This window comes from Erpetoichthys calabaricus, chromosome 2 (genome assembly GCF_900747795.2).
Source record: "Erpetoichthys calabaricus chromosome 2, fErpCal1.3, whole genome shotgun sequence".
NCBI lineage: Eukaryota > Metazoa > Chordata > Cladistia > Polypteriformes > Polypteridae > Erpetoichthys > Erpetoichthys calabaricus.
The window spans coordinates 46127102-46149415 of NC_041395.2; the positions used below are offsets into that span (position 1 = coordinate 46127102).

At 38.3% G+C, this 22314-nt stretch overlaps 1 protein-coding gene across 1 annotated transcript in view; it reads left to right on the top strand.

The window, feature by feature from the left end:
- The window catches only part of LOC114645847 (large neutral amino acids transporter small subunit 2-like), a 70915-nt gene that overhangs the window by 32521 nt on the left and 16080 nt on the right, over positions 1 to 22314 (top strand). The window lies entirely within an intron of this gene.

Below are 22314 nucleotides of genomic sequence, written 5' to 3' on the forward strand. Positions count from 1 at the left end.
TCCACTGTGGCAACCCCAAACCAGAACAGCCGAAAGAATAAGAAGTAGTCATGATCTGAACTTAAGGGTGGGTTACAGGTGAAAATTCTGACTAGGAACTCGGAAGTTCTGACTTTCCACTTCAAATGGAATCCACCGTTATAACAATGATTTAGTTACATTATAGTTATTATGGCTTGGAATTGGTCCAGACCCCCACAGCCCTAAAATGGATGGTGCTGGTTTGATGATGGTGGTTTAATGTTTCATCCTAGTTTCTTCATCTTTTGAAATAAGATACTTAAGTTGATAGTTTGGGTTGCCTGCCTGTCACAGGTAGATCATAACCGACATTGTAGCAGTAAACTTTGTGCATCCTGATTGGGAGGGAGCTTTGTCATATAAAGATGGAGTCTCCTCATAAACATAAGCAGGGCAGGCAAAATAAAAACAAAAGATTCTAGTGATGGGTAGAAGGGAATGACAGGATCATCACTGCATAGCTGTTCAATCACTCAGCTTCACCCCTATGGAAATCGTCCAGCAGTTTTCCGTGAGATCACCTTGCTACATAATGGTAACCATCCTGTTTTTTTTTTTTTTTTTTGCTTTATACTTCAGAATCATGGTTGCTTTTGGGTTTGTTTGCTGGACCGTAACTTCTCTCCAGTGTTTATAGAAGCTGTCCTCCCTGTGGAACACCACTGCAGCTGTTAGTTCTAAGATCAGGTCAAACAGAACTAACACCATTGGGTAGGCAGGGTTAAAAGTAGCAGACAAAAATAAGACCAACCAGGAACCCAGGAATCATTAGTAAACAAAGTTAAAATGCACAGCAGACGGAAGTCAGCAGGGAATATCCAGAGAAGTGAAATCAAAAAAAGCAATAACCAGAAAAGAATTGTTGAAAAGAATTTTTCAGTGTGTGACGCCGTTCCTCTGTTTTGGTGTTGAGCAGGGAGTCTCCTGGTCACATCATTCTTTGCTTGATACAAAGGCATTGTGGTGAAATCTTATCGGTCATTGTTCTTCACTGTAGACAAAATAAGCACTTTGGAAATGTTTCTCGGTGTAATTTTTGGCCACAAACCCTCTCACTGACTTCTGCCTCATTTCTTTCTTGGATTTATTTGTTTACTTACATTTTAGCTACTCCTCAGTTTGGCTGTCTTTCTATGCCCTGAGTCTTCAGATGATATTAGCTATTCACCCATCATCAAGTTGTCTTGATTTCGTAAGTGCTGACCCCTGGTTTTCAGACTATGATCATTCAGTGCTTGATTTGCTGTTTGCTAGTTTGTTTTTTTTTTAAGCGTTGCTGACGAGGTCAAAATGTACGGATTATATTACCTTGTCAGGACTTTCAACTCATCAGCATGTGAATATATGTGTGATTAACAAACTCTAATTCAACTGATTCTGGAACTGTAGACCAGAGGTCAAAGCCCATATCCAGAACAGTGCGCTCACAAAGTCTAAAGATACATAGCAAATAAGAATCTTTCATCCCAAAAACTAACCTAATTTTTACTTGGCACACAGACTTTTGGTTCCTGTGTTTTTAATATAAATTGTTTTGCACAGTCTTTTATTTGTGCTTTGAACTTACAAACATATCCACAGGCAGTTCAGCTATGCTCATTTTTATATAGAGTTTGTACGGTACCTTGGTCTTACTTTGGAGACTTGAAATTTGTGTAAGATGTTCCAGGGCTCAAGCCCACTGCAACAAAATAATTAATAATGAAGAGGCCAGGTTACTTATTTGAAGTGATTGAGTGAGTCCTCTATTTAGTTGACTGGCTAAGATGGGGGCTATCGCCTGTAGCTGTACATGTGGAATGATGTTCCAAGTGTGTCTCCTTCATGCCCAGGGTGACCACTCACAAAGGGTGTGCTACCCATCTGAAGAGAATGTGCTTGCACCAATGCTGTGACTTGCATTTTCTAAAACTAGGGGGCTCTTCCCCCTGCTTGCTTTGCTTGCCAACCCCCGCCACTTCGTGTGTCTGCCGCTCGCATATGTGGATTTCACTTTCATCAAACAACAAATCTTTTAATTTTTGCAGATCCGCCTCTTAATTGGGAAGAAACACTACTTTTTCCTGATGGCAACACGAATTAGACGATCTACAAGTTTCCGACTTAAAGTTTAAAGCCGAACAAAATCTACATACTTCTGTCAAATCACCTATATCCATATATTCGATCTCTTTTCGCTGTTCCATTATCTCACCAAGTAATAATTTCCGTTTGTTAGCGCTAATGCGATCTTTACTATCAGTTTTTTGAGACTTTCGAATTTTAGTACTTTCAAAATCTCTAACCTGCTCTGCATGTGTATCGCACCAATGTTTTTGAACCTCTTTATGACGTTCTACTTTGTCTTCTACTCTTTGTCTTTTATTTCCAACTCCGCTTGGAGCTGAGCGCGCAGGACTTGTGTCTGACAATAGCATTCACACAAATGAGAATTGAGTGGACCGGCTTGGTTGTAAATGTTTGAGAGGAGGGCGGGACTTGTCAAAATCTCTTGGCAAAAAGTCTCATCTCGCGGGAGTTGAAATTATCTCTGAGAAAGTCTTGTCTCGGCGGCATGGTGGCGCAGTGGGTAGCGCTGCTGCCTCGCAGTTGGGAGACCTGGGGACCTGGGTTCACTTCCCGGGTCCTCCCTGCGTGGAGTTTGCATGTTCTCTCCGTGTCTGTGTGGGTTTCCTCCGGGCGCTCCGGTTTCCTCCCACAGTCCAAAGACATGCAGGTTAGGTGGATTGGCGATTCTAAATTGGCCCTAGTGTGTGCTTGGTGTGTGGGTGTGTTTGTGTGTGTCCTGCGGTAGGTTGGCACCCTGCCTGGGATTGGTTCCTGCCTTGTGCCCTGTGTTGGCTGGGATTGGCTCCAGCAGACCCCCGTGACCCTGTGTTCGGATTCAGCGGGTTGGAAAATGGATGGATGGATGGAAGTCTTGTCTCAGGATTTCCTTTTATAATAGAGAGATATACATACATTTTATGCGTTTTACTTGGTACTTTTATTCATAACGACTAATATGTTGTCATTTCATAATACAGTTGTTTTCCTGTTTCTACAATTTGAGCATGAGCACTTCAAAGTATTCAGTTAGAATCATACAGTAGGTCTGGTTTCACACACACACAAACTTTATTAAGCATTACAAGAGTTTAGTCTGATACACTCACTCACGCTTAGTCAGGAATCAAGAGTGTTCACTGTCACACAAGGTCCTTGACTACCACAATTGCAGTTATTTTAATTTTTCCCTAAAAATGTCTTCCTTTTAGTATCATTAGGCAAGTGCTGTAATTATTCTTTCACATTTATTTTGTATTATTTTACAGACACATTTCTTGACATATTACTTGAATCACAAAGAGACGTTTCAGACATAAACAAACCAATGCAAGAGAAAATGACAAAAGTGGCCAGATAGTGGCAGGAATGCAAACAAATAGATAACTGCATTTCTTGCTGTTTCTGAAAGTAGCACAAGTCCTGACTTTCACTGCTGCTCCACTACTGCCTGAGCACACCACTCAATTAACATGGTGAGAAAACGCCTCCATTTACTAATATAGAAGTGGCCCAGAAATAAAAAAGTATGTTGTTCGAAGTGGAATTCAGGCATAACAATTTTAGCCATTTTAAAAATTTGCTTTTAGAATAGAATAGAATTCTTTTTATTGTCACTATACACATGTACAATGAGATTAAAAGCAGCTCCTTCAGTGCAGACATATATGTAGAACACTGTGCACAAACAAGCAAGAAAAAAGTACAAAAACAAAAAAAAGAGCACTGAAAAGGTGAGCCATGAGCCGCTACGACCATGTGCGCCGCCATTTGTACAGATGGAGTCCATCCTTTTTCCAAACAGTTTTCAAATATCTGTCCTTGCAAAACAAACAAAGGTCATTCCACACTGGTCTGTTAAAAGGTGAGTTATACACAAACACTGTCACCAGAGTCTCTTAACATTTGTAAACTCATCCTACATAACTTTGTTCTGGCACTTTTAGATTGGCATATTTCTAAGAAGTTATACTGTGCTTTGATGTGAGAAATTGCTGGGAAACATTTTTCTTCCCTTTCTGCTTTTGGTTTGATTTATGTATACCCTCAGCTTAATAATTTAGGTTCCTCCAGCAGCCTACAGGAATTACTTTTTCAGTACAAGGTTTCAGAGCCAGCAGCCATACCACCTGCACTTCAGAGCTGGTAATCCACATAAAACAAAGCATGTTTGAGCCTGGCCAGTACTTTGGTGGGAGAATAACCAAGAAAAGCTCAATTTCTGCTGGAAGAGGTGTTGGTGAGTCCATCTGGGGGAGCTTACCCTGTGTTCTGTGTGTGGATCCACACATTGTGCAATATATAACCTAACATTCTGTTAGCCTTCTTAATGGCTTCCAAACACCGTCTGGTAGTTGATAGTGTTGAGTCCATTATGACTCCTAAATCCTCCTCATAAGGTAAACTTTCAATTTTCAGACTTGTGTATTCAAACCTAACACATTTTCTTCCTCCGTGTAACATTTTACATTTATTGTTACATTAAATTTCATCTACCTCAAATCTGCCCAAGCCTGAGCCTGTATGCTGTCCAAGTCCCTCTGTAATGATTTAACTGATTATAGATTATCTGACAATCCTCCTTGCTTAGTATCATCTGCAAACTTACCAGCTTGTTACTTATAATCCTATCAATTGCATATATTAAGAATAGCAGTGGCCCTAGAACCGACCTTTGAGGGACACCAATCTTAATAGAATTGGCCTGAAGATAGTTCAAGACTGTGGTAAGGACATGTGAAGTGACAGCGTAGGTCAGATGATGAGATCAGCCATTAACAAACCCCCATTTCCCGCCTGCTGTTAAGTCTCTCCCATTATCTGGTATAGACAGGTCCAGGTAATACAATTAATGACAGTGCAACAAATGTCTTGTCACGGTGTGAGACCGATGAACATTAGCAAAGGGCGACTGACTGGCTAATAAAGATAAATTATAGCAGGCAAGCATAACAAAAATGAAGGATTGTCATTAAAAAAGTTAAAAAGAGAAGGCATAATGAAAGGGTCTTAATAAGGTTGTAAATAACTGGTTAAATTATGTGAGGGACCCAGTGGCTAGAAATGGAAACTCTTGTCCACACTACTACTGTTTTGTTTAAAAACACAGACATTAGACAAATGCTCTCCAGAGTCATGTACTTCTGAAGAAGCAGCCTCAATTGGGCGAATACACTGATTTTTAAAAATGCAGACTCAATAATTACACTCTGATTGATTTGTGCTTATTATGTGATCCTTCCCTGATTGGATCATGCAAATTACAATGTCTCATTCCTTAATTGGTCACCCTTCACAGAAAATGACCATATTCTAGCATAGCGGGCAGAGAAGAGTTGATTTCCATGGTGCTTGTTGTTCTGCTTTCCTGTACTGTTTGCATCTAAACTGCATTTTGTAAAGTCTGAATGCTGCATACATGCACAAAAGACAAATAATTTACTGGTCGCTACAGTTTCTTGATAAATCCGCTGGCTGGCTGTGTCACCACTCCATCAAGGATTTTTCTGTCAATGTGCTGATGCCCAGTGTAGGTGAACATCCACATCTTGTGCGTTTTCGATCATTTTAGCGTGGATGCAGATACTTTTGTAAGCAATGTGAAAACACTAATACAGATTTAGACTGTTTTAGTTTAAAAAAGCTGTTATTAAATGAAAATGTGGCTGTGTGGATGTAGACTGAGTTTTCTATACCTGTTGATATTGTGACACCATACAGTATTAGCTCAGGGTGTACTTTGTTTCACTTAAGTTTATCGTATTTAGTGTGAGAAAATTATGAAGTAGAAATGTATTGTCAAAAATGGAAAAACATCTGATACTTTATACAATACACTACAATACAATTTATTTTTGTATAGCCCAAAATCACACAAGAAGTGCCGCAATGGGATTTAACAGGCCCTGCCTCTTGACAGCCCCCTTAACTTTACATCATTATATTTTCATTTTTCATGGTGGCTAAGCATTCATTCATTCTATTATAAGTTAAGGAAGAGGCTGAGCTGGCATCTCTTTGGTTGACTTACTGCCTGCCAATCCTGTAGTTGAGCGTTTCCCCACCGCTGGGTCAACACCCACTCTCGGGTCGTGACTTTCCGTTTTGGAGTAGCAAGCTTGTAAAGCAAAAAAAAAATCAGTGGCTGAGTTGCTCACACTAGAAATTTGCGTCCCACCATATCTGCCTGCTGCTTATTTAAACTGCTGTCATTTTCTTTGGTTTGTGTCCCATTTCTGATTTTACTTGATCCACCAATCAGAATCCCTCTCCCACCCCTTTCTTTGATTTGAATATCTATTTGTAATCGTGCTCGTTTTACTAAGACCCCCATGCTGGAACTTCGCTTTCACGATTGGGTGGTCAAATTAACACAAAAAGAGAAAACTGGGTCAAGATTCCATAAAGGTTGACAATCACTGCCCTAGTTCACACTGCCTCCAAACTAAATACAGTATTAGAGATGACATTTTATTCAACATGTTGACATAATCCTTTTATTGTTTCAAACTCTTGATGCTTATACTAGCAAGTAAGAGCATATGGCAACAGAAAACCTTAGAAGGGAAGCTACACCGTAGCAGGACAAATCTGTCATACACTCACCGACATTCATTCATTCATATGGGGATTGTCAAATGCCTCTTTCTGGAATATGGTAGGAGACTGGAGTACCAGAAAAGACTAATGAAGTTTAGAAATGTGCAAATCCATAGAGATAGTGGCCGGTGTTGCGCTCCAGTGGGTCCGGTTGATTTTGAGGCAGCAGCAGTAACTGTTGTGCAATCATGGAGACTTTTATATAGTAGATCAGATTTTATTATTTCATGACTTTCTAATGTAACTGTCCAGATCAGTACCAGGATCACAGTGTAGTCCGACATTATTAATTGAACTGTCATTTCCATTCACATTTCATTTAATCGCTTTGCAGTATTCGTACTGACAATCCATCCATCCATCCATTATCCAACCCGCAATATCCTAACTACATGGTCATGGAGGTCTGCTGGAGCCAATCCCAGCCAACACAGGACGCAAGGCAGGAAACAGACTCCAGGCAGGGCACCAGCCCACCGCAGCGTACTGATAATGTTGTTTGTTAATTAATACGTTTTTAGATGTCTTTCATTCCCAGCACCACCCCACCTCACTCTGGCAGTTTTATTACATGCTGGTTAAATCCAGTCTTTGCTGATAATGCGCATACAGTATTTATTTTAGTGCCCTTTGTTTTGAACCTCTAAAGATGGTAATCACAGAATTATCATATGTAGTTTGACCTGTAATTTCTGATATCCACTCCCATTGAAGACTGATAATAATTTTTCAAACTCCAAGGACTGTGGTGTAGTTTAACACTAGTGCCAGCTATATTGATTTCTTGTGTTATACTTAGGATTTAGTATTAGTATTGCAAGTGCGGTTTATAGAAGAAAACTACACAACATTAAATTAAATTAAAACTACTCATTTCACAAAAGGAGTCAAAGCATCTAATTTAAATGCATAATATATCCTAGCCAACAGTAAAAAAGACATTTACGGGGCAGAACAGGTGTTCTGGTTTTTTGTTCCCCCATCAAATAGGATGATTCATTTCACTTGACCCATGCAGACCACATAAAAACATACAAACTTGGGGAAGCGTGAGGATACTCTTCAGTTCACCAAGCTTGTTTGTTTTATTACTTGGATCTTTGAAATGTCCCTTGATCCATCCATTTTCAAATCCTCTTAAATAGGAGTGCCAGTCCATTGCAGGGCATATTAAAATTGTCAGTAGCCTCAACAAACACATGCACATACCTTTGGGATCTGTATAAAAACTGGAGAACTGAAAGTGAAAAAGTCATTCAAGCAGTGGGTGAACTTCAACATTCTATGCAGACAGCGCATCACCTCCTAACACAGCTGAGAGTCGATCCCTGGCAGAATTAATGAAGAAATGAAGGCAACAGCTATATGGTACCTTCAGAATTTCCACCTTTTCTTTCCAGTTAATTTTTCAACATGCCTTTAGTAAATTGCCGTCAACCCCCATGGACTATTATTCATTTAAAGATAAAAGGCTATTCTGAAACTGAAAGGTCAGTAGAACTATTGCTCTTGCACTCCTTTCAGCCATTAGTAAGCAGTTGCTGTTCAAGGTGAAAAGGGAGAGCTATATATAGTGAACATTAAATATTCATACAGGAGAAGAAAGCAAAAAGATGGTGGGGGAAAGACGATGCAGCAAATCTCTCATAAAGGGCCAGATTTATTCCTTATAGCTTGTAAATAACAGGCTGTAGAAGCTCAACATATTGTTATATAGGTCAGTTATTCTTATGCCCATGAGATTATCAGAAGTGGCTTTGGTTGGACACAAGAGAATGAGAACCACCCCCCCATCCTTTTACATATACAGTAGTGTTCAGAAATGCTTTGCTGTTTAGAAACTCTGAGAACATATTACTATGATGTCTGTTGAATTTATAGTAAGTGTGAAAAAGTAGCTGCATACAAGTTACACATCCAAGTTAATAGTGAATGGTTATAATCTGTGTCAGAAAATGAGAGGTTTATAGGTATGCACTGCTGTCTCTATAACTTCAGTTATTATATACTTTCATCAAATATAAATAAAAAGTAATCAGAGCATGGAGGCAGACATGCTCCAATAAAAATTCATCCCCTCTCCCCTTTTGTACATAAATGATCTAATACAGGGGTGGGCAGATTCAGTCCTGGAGGGCCGCAGTGGTTGCAGGTTTTTTCTCCAACCTAGTTGCTTAATTAAAAACCAATCCTTGTCAATTATTTAATTTCATGGCTTGCTAGCGCTTTAACTCTGCTATGTAAGGCCATTCTCATATCCTAGATTTGTTTTCCTTTCTAAGGATGTCATCCAAATGATTTGAAGTCTAAAACAGACGAGTTATTCTCAGTGCTTCACTTTTTTCTCTTCACTTTCCTTCCAAGTATTTAATTAAACCCAATAGTGCATGATGAATACACACAGGTGTAAATGGTAACAAGCTAAATGGAGAACTGCTGGTTTCTTTTGTCATTTGCATGTTATTGCTAATAAGGAACAATTAAAAATCAAGACTACAGCTGTTTAAGACGAAAATAAGCAATAAGGGTTCAAAATCTTAACGAGCGAGACAACTATAGTGAAGCAGAAGTGTTACTTGAGCAATGAGTGCTTCTTATTAAGCAACTGGGTTGGAACAAAAACCTGCACCCACTGTGGCCCTCCAGGACTGAATCTGCCCACCCCTGATCTAATAGCATGAAACCTTTACTTAGCAGTTCCTAAATGAAACCTTATCAAATCCTTGATAATCCTAAAAAATATCACAACTGAAAATATTTATGCGTGCAGGTAAGGAAGACTAGTGAGCTCAAGCAAGAGAAGTCTAATAGGAGAGATAAGCAAGCCTGATCAGGACTGTGTTATAGTTGTCTAGCATCAAAGACAAATGAGCCAACTCTTAGCCATGCATAAGGTTCAGGGGGCTAAGAATGGCGTTGTGACATGTGATGGGTTCTTTTCATGTATTATGTGATGAAGGAGTAGGTTTACTTTAAGGTTTGTTAAGGGAAACCTGGTCAGCTCTCCCAATTTCCTATCACTATCTGTGGTTGAAACATGACTGTGCACTAGCAATGCAGACAAAGGAATTATCTCAAGATTCTACCAACTTATTTAATAAAGCACCACTATTTAAACACAAGTTAGAATCTGAAGTATTGAGTGGATCTTGCCTATTGACAAGATACACTCCTCATCAATTTGAATACAGCATGGTGCACTTTTAGTTGCAAACTGTATATTCTATCTCCTATCTGATATTATCCAGGATGATTTCCAAAGTATGAAAGACTAGGGGGCTCTGCCCCCTGCTCGCTTTGCTTGCCAGCTCTCCGGCCTGTGCTACGCACCAGTCACTTCGCGTCTCTGCCGCTCGCGTATGTGGATTTCACTTTCACCAAACAACAAATCTTTTAATTCTCGTGGATAGGCCTTTTCATTGTGAAGAAACACTACTTTTCCCTGATGGCAACACAAGTTAGACGATGTACAAGTCTCCGACTTAAAGTTTAAAGCCGAACAATATCTACATACTTCTGTCATATCACCTATGTCCATATATTCGATCTCTTTTTGCTGTTCCGTTATTTCACCGAGTAGTAATTTCCGTTTGTTCGCGCTAATGCGATCTTTATTATCAGTTTTTTGAGACTTTCGAATTGTAGTACTTTCATAATCTCTAACCTGCTCTGCATGTGTATCGCGCCAACGTTTTTGAACCTCTTTACGACATTCTACTTTACCTTCTACTCTTTGTCTTTTATTTCTGAACCTGCTTGGAGCTGAGAGTAGCATTCACACGAATGAGAAGTGAGTGGACCGGGGGCATGGTTGTAAATGTTTGAGAGAAGGGCGGGATGTCAAAATCTCTTGGCAAAAGTCTGAAATTCTCTCTCGCGGGAATTTCAGGGTTTCCTTTTATAATAGAGAGAGTTCATCAGATTCTTGCTTCATAAGGTCATATAGTTTAGGAATGCCCTACAGTCAACTCAAAATAAAACTATTTTTCTGGCTGTCTTGGATTGACAATAAATTCCTCCTTCACTCCTCTTTTCATTGTGAAAATCTACTGCTATATGTTCTGCTGCATTCCATTTGAAGTGGGATGTTTTGAATTTTCAATTGGAACATCTCCTTAAGTCGTATTTCCAATTTGGATACTGAAATCAGAGTTTGCCGACTTCATATTGTGACGTCAATTCAAAATGGCGATGTACACGGCAAACATTAGTGAAAGCTGTAGTATTATACTGTTTATTAGCACTTTTGTCTATTTGTTTCTAATTAAATCATTTGAAAACATAGTATTGTCCAACCTCTGTCTTTAACATGTTTGGATGGGCAAAAAGCAGTGTAATGCGTTGTTATCAACTTTTATCAAATCCAATAGAGCAAGCACAACAAAGGTTTTCCTGGACGTGTCCATGTTGGTTTTCCAAGTGTTTTATTGGAATACCGTCAACTCGGCTGTAATGTCTTTTGCAGCTCCGACATCTGACTTCCAAGTTAAATGGAATGCAGCATTACTCTACATTGCTTGCTTGTCATCTTATCTTACTCATATAGAAAAATCCTACCCCACCCTTCTTAACTCAGTGGAAAAAGGATGTCTTAATTTGTGTAGATTAGAAAATTGAGAATAATATAAATATGCATTAATATATGATGGGCAGTATTGATTGTATCTCTGCTTTGTTCAGTGTAATGTAATTTATCAAAACACTTAGGAAACCTTGCAGTGCTAAAGTACATTGTGACATGGACTCTCAGATATTGACCCAGTCACCACCTGTGTGGAGTATGTAGATCATCCTCTCTATCTATCTATCTATCTATCTATCTATCTATCTATCTATCTATCTATCTATCTATCTATCTATCTATCTATCTATCTATCTATCTATCTATCTATCTATCTATCTATCATATAGTGCCTTTCCTATCTATCTATCTATCTATCTATCTATCTATCTATCTATCTATCTATCTATCTATCTATCTATCTATCTATCTATCTATCTATCTATCTATCTATCTATCTATCTATCTATCTATCTATCTATCTATCTATCTATCTATCTATCTATCTATCTATCTATCTATCTATCTATCTATCGAGTAGTACTGTTTAACTTCTACTTCCCAAAGATGTCCTGGGTGAGATGACTGGTAAGAGTAAATTTACCTTATAAGAGTGGGTTTGGATTTTTTAAGGAGCATTTTCTACAATGGTCTGCCATCCCAATCAGTTATTTTCTGCTGTGGACTCAATGTTTGGAGGATACCTTCTGGCTCTTTGTGTTCATGTAGTGTTTGTTATAAGTGGGTTTGAAAATTGAATGAAAACTTTATTTTGCAGCATAATGGATTAAGCGTAGTTCCATTACCACTGATGTACAATACACAACATCCAACTACTGTATGTTCTCTGCAAAGTTGTATACGATGCCTTGCACTTAGAGCATGTTGTAAAATATATAGAGAAGAGCTTGGTGACCGCTGGCCCAAGTCATCAGGTGTTTTCCTGAAGAGTGTATTCTCAAAGAGGATTTTTTTTTCTCCAGCTACTTTATAAAGTGAAGTTTATCTCCCTCTTCTCCACTGTCAATTGGCTTTAACTTTCCTTAATTTGATTTTCATTACATTGTCATTTACTTACATTAGAACACACATGAACACTATCAGAAATGATGCGAAAAGTGTATTTACATGTATAATTTGTATATTTCATTGTGTTTTATTTTAATTCAATTCTATTTTGGAAGTCTGTAGTGCTTTGTTTAAAAATAAGTGAAATGTTTAATTGTTATTGTGTTTAGGTACTATATAAGGGCCTGGTATCATCGACATTGCTGTCCACCCAATACGTGAACAGACAATTATTATAAAGAGTTAAAAAAGAAGAATCCCTTTGTAACTTTTATTGTAGATGAAGAAGCTTCATATTGCTATGTACCATAAAGACACAAAAAATGCAACATGGTCCTATTTCAGAGATAAATGACGATGATAAGAGCTTTCATCAGAACCTTAGCCAGCCCAGTAATAACTTGGAAACAAGATAAACATAGTTGATATTAAAACGCTGAATGTCAGAGACAGTAGAATACAATCTTTGCCTTCTAACGTTGTGAGTCATTCTGATCAAAAACACAAGGCATTAAAGTGAGGCCTGTCGGATATGAAAAGATTAAAAAAAGCTCCTAGTTTAGTTTATTACCTAAGCAAGGAGCATGTCAGACTTTAGCTTTAAAACATGAATGAAATAGAAATATAAATATCCGAGATAGGGATGTTAGGGTTGTGTTGTGGTTTGAGCTGCCACTTCACTGCTGCAGGGTCTTGGGTTTGAGTCTCCAGATATCTGTGTCGAGTCTACATGTTCTCCCTGTATCTGAACAGATTTTCCTCTGGGTATCTCAGCTTAGTTTAATGCACTTTTTTTAAATTTTAAAATATTTATTTGTTTGTGTCTTTTATGTATGTAAATATATGGTATATATGTATGTGTACTGTGTGTGTGTATTTATGCACATGAGCTTCTCATGTATATTCATTTATCAGAAACAATTAGCTGAAATGCTTCTGGCTTCCAAGTTGGAGAATAGAACACCATGTTCCTCAATTATATAGGAATCTCTTATATATATTTCTCTTCTGGTTCATCCTGCTTCCACTTCAAAACCGGTCCTGCCCACACGCAGCCGACACGACATTTTTCAATTCCTATTTGTCATCTTCCATGTCATGCACTATACAGGCCTGCTGAGTGTAATACATCCAACAAGTACTTGAGGTGCTGCCACAACGGTAAAGTAGCTTTACCACCTTTGCGGGAGCCACCTGTGTTTTTATAACAGCTTCTTACACAGCAAACATTACAAAATAAAGCAAACTCTGCATGCAGCGAAAATGTACTTCTCCAGCTAGATTCCATGCTCAGAACCATCAACCCCTTCGCTAAATCATACAAACACATGCATGAAATCGCTCAGTCCAATCCAACAGCATCTGTACGAATGGTTTTCAAGGAAAACCCTGGGCAGGATTTACGACGATACAATGCCCCGAGAAGATGGCGAACCGCCTGTCGAAAGGGACATTTGCATCTATCCCATAGGCAACTCCTGTAAACAGATTTCCACACTCAATATGAATTGCGATCCTATGGTTTACCCACTTTTATTCCCTTACGGAGACATTGGCTGGCACAAAGATTTACAACATGTTCCCGATTAAAAGAACTGGCAAGCGAATAAGGCTTACTCAATGCCAATTTTACGCGTACAGATTAGCAATGAGGAATACATTTAGTATTTTGCACTCCAGCGGCAAACTATTCCAATAGTACGTCGCAGATGCGTATGTTAAAACAGAGGGCGCGCGTCTCAACTATCTCAGATTACATCAACAAGATCTATGTGTGGAACAATACAATGTCTGAATACAGACGCACTGCAAGCAAACGCTGAAAATAACCATGTATGTGTAGGCAAAATGATCATATTACCATCCACATTTCCAGGAAGTCCAAGATACATGCAACAAAACTATCAGGATGCCATGTCCATAGTACGTAAATTCGGAAAGCCCGATTTATTTATCACTTTCACATGTAATCCTACTTGGCTGGAAATTCTACATGCACACTGCGTCTTTCAAGAAGTATCTATTTCTACTTAATTTCTGAATTCCTTTCTCACCGTTTTCCGTTCCTATTCTTACACCGCCGTCAGCTAGTGTCTAATAATTCGACTTCACAATGAGTCCATGTCTTTAATCATTACATTCTGATCATTTTACATTTTTTTTTGCTCATTTCTCCACCATAATTTACTACTTCTGATTCTGTTCTAAACGGCTCATTGCTGTTGGCCATTGCCTCTGTGCCCAGACTTTAAAAAAAAATTGTCTGGCCCTTTTTCTAGGGAGTCGGTAAACCTTGCTGGTATCTGATGTAATGTCTTATAAGGTCTAATAAAACACAAAAAGGAGATGGAGAAGAGCTGGATTCCCAGCCTGGAAAACCCCTTTTAATGGTACTTTTGTCAAGTTGTATTAGATATGTAAACTGCTCCACGTGTTTCTTAAGCACCATTAGGAGAGAAACGTTCCTCAGGAGTGTTGCTGGTCGAATTGGTGACTTTGTGTGTTCGGCTCCTTTTGTCCCTTCTTCACTGGAAAAGGGGGAGGGCAAGGTAAGACCAGATGTGATACCAGTCTATGGGTGAGACCGCTGTGGGAACAGGAATGGAAATGACTGTTGTCAGTTGTGAAGCCCTTTCTTCAATCCTTCTTCTGTTCCATTAAGTCGGTCCCTTTAAGACCCTTGCAAAGCCAGTATGCATAATAAAAAAGCATTACAACATTAGAACAATATGGATGAGAACAAGCCATTCATCCCAACAAAGCTTATTACTCCTATCTACTTAGTTCCTCTAAAATTAACATCAAGTTGAGTTTTGAAGGTCCTTAAATTTCTACTGTCCACCACATTACTTGGTAACTTATTTCATGTGTCTATGATTCTCTGTGTGAAGAAAACCTTCCTAATGTTTATGTGAAATTTACCCTTAACAAGTTTCCAACTGTGTCCCTGTGTTCTTGTTGAACTCATTTGAAAATCACAGTCTTGATCCGCTGCATTAATTCCCTTCATAATTTTAATTGATTCAATCATGTCACCCCTTAATCTTCTTTGGCTCAAACTGAAAAGGCTCAACTCTTGTAATCTTTTCTCATATTTCATCCCCTGTAGCCCTGGAATCAGCCTAGTCTGTGGCCTTGAGACAAAAACTACACACAGGACTCCAGATGAGGACTTACCACCTTGAGCATAACTCCTTGGACTTGTACTTTACACATCGTGCTGTATAACCTAACATTGTGTTTGCCTTCTTAATGGCTTCTGAACACTTTCCATAATTTGATAGTGTAGAGTCCACTACGACTCCTAAGTCCTTCTCATAAGGTATACTTCAGATTTTTAGACCTCCCATTGTGTATTTAAACCTAACATTTTTGATTCCCACATGTTGTTTCGTGTTTGGTTATGGATGGAAATAATGCTGTATGGATATCACACTGAATAAAATTGCCATTTGGATTTGCCAGGCTAACATGGATGAACCTAAAACAAATGCCAGGTAAAACTAATAGAGAGAGAGTCAATTTTTCGATCATTTTCTTTGTTTTAAATTAAATCCTGGATTGAAGTTTACTTTAAGATATACCTGACTGAAAAACAAATAATTGGTGGCCACAAAACCCTGCCATAAATTTGCATTGTTTTCTGCTTTTTCGTAGGGGCAACTTTCTAAAATGTGCAGCTATCTTTGAGATTTTTGAGGGTTTGCATTGCAATATTTTTGTGGTATACTGTACATGGGCACCTCATCCTACTGGCACTACACATTTATTACCAAGTCAAATTCTGTGTTCCTATGAAATTCAACTCTGGATTTTGGGCAGAATTCCCACTACACAAAACAGCAGCAAAAGACTGCTTAAAGCATGGTGGGAAAAGAGTCTTCAGTTGTCTGAAAGAACTAAACTGTTACAGTAGAAGGGTCAGCTCTTAATTGTTCAAAGATTTTAAAGCATTTTAATTATCAGAATTTGTTTTACGATTAAAATATGCAATTGGAATAATTACTAGTGTTATTTAGAAGATGCCTTTATCTAAGGTCTGGATACAATACATTTGAGTGACAAGAAAGTACAAGTTGACAGGCAGAAAAGAATGTGAGAAACTTAGTATGTTATTATGCATTTTATTTTAAGTATATCCACCTTAATAAAAGGATAAGTGTCTGTGTGTTTGCCCAGTTGCTGGGTGTCTGTAATTCCAACAGATGGAGCATCACAAACATTTGTAGAAATAAAATGCATTGCATTTGAAATTCCATCAGATGGTGTATCACAAACGTTGAAACTGCTGTTACGAATCCCATACCAAATGACATGTAACAGAGACATATGCATTCGTATGTTATTCCAACAAATGGCATATCACAAACTTTTGTAGTAATTCATTTTATTACTACAAGTTTTTATGATGTGCCATCTGTAGAAAGGAGTACTTGGACATCAGCTTATGTTAGATGGGTAGCACAGCCTGCTATATCTATAAATGTGTATATCCATTATCACATCCACTTAATTCAGTTTCAAGACTTGGGGGTCATAGGCTATCCTTCCAGTGAGCACTAGATGTGAACCAACACTTAACAGAATTCCAACTAATTTTATGAGAAGGTCTTTGGGAAGTGGGAGAAAAGCCAAGCAAAATGACACCTTTTATTGGCTAACTAAAAAGATTACAATATGCAAGCTTTAGAGTACCCAGAGAAAAACCGACGAAGTCTTTAGAGCTTTGTAACCATGCTGCTAAGACTGTGCCACCGTCCACTTAATAAATAAAGTGCACTATCAAAAATAAATAATTTAATTGGAAATGATTGAATTTCTGCAAAATCAATTTCAAATGTGCCCTGATATAAGTGTACGGTAGTGTTAACTTTTAATTTATTGTTTCTAGGTTTCCTTTTTTTGTGAATGCCAATGAGAACACAAATTTCAGTGTTTTTTGAGTAATATAACTAAATAAAAGTGTTTAATCTTTCTTTAATGAAAAAAGGACAGCATCTGTGAATAAAAACAACAAATCGAAGTTACAGCACCAAATTAAAAAACGTTAGCTTAGTTAGAGATGATAAACTAGTAGTGGTGGGCTTTTCACACCTCTGAGAGCAGGAATTCATGCCTCACTGGTTTTACAATTCTAAACATTGTAACCACATCTGCTCCCGCTGCAGCTAAGCAATTATCAATTAACCAAAGTAAATCAAAAAGCAAATGGTTAACCAGTAAAGCACACAATGCTCCCATTAGCATCCACATACCAAAGTGCACAGTGATTTTGGCTGTCTGCTTGTTGCCGTGCCTTATTTGGGGGGTTTGGTTCCATTTCACAAAGACGATGAAAGTCTTCCACTTTTTAGTTTTCATATAATTGAGTTTCTTTACAGACTTTGTTTACTCCTGGCAGAGAAAAGCCAAGCAAAATGACACCTTTTATTGGCTAACTAAAAAGATTACAATATGCAAGCTTTTGAGGCAACTCGGGCCCCTTCTTCAGGCAAGATGTAATACTTACTCCTGGCACTATTTTTATTCTTTTTTTGTAAATAAGTAATACCTTATAATTAAAACATTAGTTTCATATAGATGGCCTAAATGGCAGTAGTGTTAAATCATAAACCCGGCACTGGCAGAACTTGAAATTCTCATATCACACTCGGTTCAATTACTTCGCTCTCGCTCGGGATGCACATGTGATGGATATGAAGTTTACCATTGTCTGGCTACTAAACTGTTCTGCCTCATTTACTCTTCTTGTTTAGTTTATAATTCACTTCATTCTTGTAAGGTACATATTATTAGAAAGTGAAGACAAAAATAAAAATGGCAATGTGCATATTTGTATTGGTGCATTTATAAAATTCCGATTAAGTCAGGCAGTTTGTTCCTTTGACTGCCCAGAAAACTCATTTGCTGTTTATGAACAGGCAGGTATTATTCATTATTTTTGCTGCTTTCTTTCTTCCAGTGTCTTCTTATATCACATTGTAGGTACTTCACAGTCCCATAGGTATCCACGTGTTCCTGCCTTGATAATGGAAAATAAAAGCATAAAGGTCTGCTTGTAGGGGGACAATTCAAACCTGTGTGGCCTGGTGAAGGATGGGTGTTAAGTCCATCAATCGGGGTTTTAGTGAGCGTTTCATGTTTTCAACCCTTATGCTGTCTCTCCTGGCCCTACTTGACATTTACATTTGATCTGATGGCTGTCTTCTTGGTGACAGTTTCTTATTTCAAGATTCAGTCTTACGTAATTGCTGTAAACAAGTTAAGACACTACACCTCTTGGTGCTATAGCAGACCCCCTCTTTCAAGGAAATAAAACCCAGTTCTATTTTCAGTAACCTTTCTGGTAAACATCATCTGCTGTCTGCCTAACTGCAGTGCAGTGATCACTTTGCCATGACTGGAGGTGAAGAGAGAACACGTTCAATAAACATCGGGTCCAAGTTATTCTTGATTTATTTGAATGCACTCCATAGCTCTGCCAGTTGTTGTTCCTCAATGTGTGTTCTGCTGCTGCTAATTAGATCACAGAAAAAAGTACTGACCATGCATGACTTGTTGCTGACAAGAGCTTTGTTTGACTGCAACTGAGCAGTTAGCCTGATTAGCTCCTTTTTTTCTGAAATCTAATCGGGCCTTATCTGTTCCTGCTGTTTACTTTGCTTAAAGGCTAAAACCCTCCCTTGTTGACCACTTTTAAAACTTGACTGACTTGGTTTCTTCATCATCAGATCTGTTCAGTACTCCTTTTCTCCTCAAGGAATGTTCATTTAGTAACAAGAAGAAGACCATTTTGACTTTTTTAGTTTGCTTGTTGATGTTACCTTTTGTATTATTCTTGTGCTATCAAAAGACCCCTGACATTGTAACATTGTTTAATGGAGTTTGCCTCTCGGCATTTAACGTTGAGTTAACATCTTCCCATTTTAGGAGGTTAGGTTTCCTATATGTTCCTTTTAACACCTAGATTCTAAAGGCATGCTATAAATGCGATTCATTTAGGTTCCTAAATTGCTCATTTGTAAATGTGTGTGTGGTGGTGTTCTGAAGGTTGCAGAAAGAACCTGGCAGTTGTACAAGTCAGTCTGCAGTTATGGCATTTGTTAAGGTTTAAAAAGCATCACTAGCAAAGATCAACTAATCTATATTTACCATTGCAATGTGAGTGGACAGAACCACTAAAATCTTCTTAAGATATTTTAAGGCAGCAAAATTCAATATTTTAAGTTATAATATAGTTTTATACATTTAAAGTTGAGCAATATCTGAAATGAAATATCTCGTTGACAGACCATGTATTAATAATGTGCATTAATGTATTTAATGGACCAATTCACATATGGAGGGACAGAAGGCAGAGAGAGTCCAAAGGTCAATATATAATGTGTAAACATAAACGCACTATAAAGTTACTCTTTAATTGTGAAAGCCTATTATAAGTAACCTCTCTAGACTGCAGTGCACCTTCTGTTGATAATAGCTGCAATTAACTAAACTAAACACTTTAAATTGAAGCTGGACAAACCATGGAAGGAATTTGGGTTTCATCTGGGTATGAAGGACCAGTGTTCGCTCTTCATCTGGCTGTGATACGGACCCAGCCTCGCTTTTCACCATGTCCAGACCCTCCAGCCTTTGTTTAGACCCAATATTTTACACCAAAGTTACAGATCTGACTTGCAGATGGATCACATGTCATTCTGCTGCAAATGTTTAGCAGTAAGTTCAAAATTCGGTAATAGGAAGTGTCCAAGATGTCAGGGATTTTGAATATCATTTGCTTCTGTTGGGAGATTTTACATCCTAAGGAATCCATTGGGTTCATTTCTTTTTAAACTATATTTATAGTTTTGATTTGGGCTGTTATATTGCCGCTATTCTCACAGCGCTATTGTTTATTCCCGTTACTAGGACTCAGTGGTGGACCGTGCATTTCACACCTAGGCCTTCAGTAGTGCTCCGTCTGAATCAACCCGCCCCTCAAAAACTAATTTATGGTTATAAAAACCATCTTAATATGCAGAAATACAGTATAAAGAGCCGTTGCATCGCCGATAGATAACTCCTGTAGCCACAATAAATGCTTTTATTGAATAGACAAACCAGGGGTCAACAAGTTCCTTTCTACTGCAGCTACAGCCGCGACACACATAAAAAACATCAATAATAACTCATAAACTTGCAATATTATTTAGGAAAATCGCAACATTTTACTCATTAAAAATTCTGATTATTTGTAAACAAAATCCATCCTCCTCTCTTTACTCAAAAACAGTTCACTCTGTCGTACAGATTATCCGTGCACTTCAGTTCCATCACAAAGTCCCTTTCTATCGCCATCGAAACTAATGCTGAAAGTTGAACCTGCCCTGTCGTACTTCTGGCATAAGTTTTAATTCGCTTTAGGGCTGAGAAAATGTCCGCTCGACAGAAGCAGTGGACACGGGAATGGTCACCGCCAAACATACCAATGTGTACAGCTGCCCCATGCTCTCATTCAGATTTTTCTGATGAAGGAAGGCAAGGAGATCAGTGGGAGATTTTCCTGCAAAATCATCCATGAATACGGTGACGTTGCCGTATGCCTGCTAGAGGGCCCTAGTGACATCAACTCCAAAATCTGATTGGTTGAAGCAACAGTTTAATCAACATTTATTTTGTGTTAGAGGGCCTGCAGAACGGATTGTGAAGGCCTCCGGGCAGACTTCATTGACTTTGACCCTGCCTGGCAACAAATGATCTGAGGCTAAGGATCTGCGCTGGTATCCTGAAGGTTGCCGGTTCGAATTCCCGTCACTGCCAAAAGAGATCCTACTCTGCTGGGCCCTTGAGCAAGACCCTTAACCTGTAATTGCTCCAGGGGCGCTGTACAATGGCTGACCCTGCGCTCTGACCCCAAGGGGTATGTGAAAACTAACAAATTTCTAATACAAGAAATCGTATAAGACGAAATAAAGAACAAAAAAAAAAAAATGATGGCTGAAATGTGATTGGTTAAATGCTTTAATACGAAAATACGTGTCTGGAAGCAGCACAACCATTGGAAAAGCTATGAAAGGAAGCGGACAGACTATTTGGAATTATTTAATAAGTATTCATGGACAAAATATAATTAATATCAGTTTGTGATTCAGATATTTTTTTAGGCCAGCAGAGACTAGGACTGTTTCAGAGTGGTGTACCTTTAGAAGTTCTGTCCTGGCAATCACTATCTAAAGAGATAAAAGTCATCCTTTGCTTTGCTTCCCCATCTGACTATAAGGATTCCTAAAACCTTCAAACCTTTTTGAAAATTTTCTTTGTTTTGTTTCTTTGGCTTTTGAACTCTCTGCAATCCTTCTGACTTTAATTTTGTCTTCTGATTCTTGGCTTCGGTTACTGATAGTTGTTCTCCTGGTTTTGACCCTCATTTGATTTTTTGACTACGTCCTTGTCTTCAGTTGTCTTCTTAAATGTCATGCCTGCTGGTGTAACACATGGCAGTCTGTCAGTGTGTATGTTAAATTACCTACACAATATCTTCTTTGCAATATTTTTTAAGTGTTGATTGCCGTGTTAATGCTTTCAGGCTCTTTCTAACACAGTATGTGGTAGAAATTTAACATCTTATTAAAGAAAGAAACGTCCCCTAACAGGACAAATCAAGTATCAGACAGGAGAAAAGCTGTTCATTGTATCTTTTAATTACGCCTCTGCATAATGCCTCAGAGGGAGCAGTCTGTTACAGCCTAGCCTGGTCAGAATGATCAGAGAAACAAAGAATAGAGGTTTATTATGTAAACTGTTGAATTTACATACAGTCTCAATCAATGCATACATTTACTCTGCTTGGTTCATTGGTTTACACCCAAATGATTTATATAAAATAAAAGTATATTATATTATGGTTCTTTTTATACCCTTTGAGTTGCGCCACCATCCTTGAAATTTCTGTGCATATAACAATTGTCCATTCACGTTGTTTATAGGACACTGCTGATTTTTTTTAGTCATCCTTCAGTACATTTTGTATATTACAT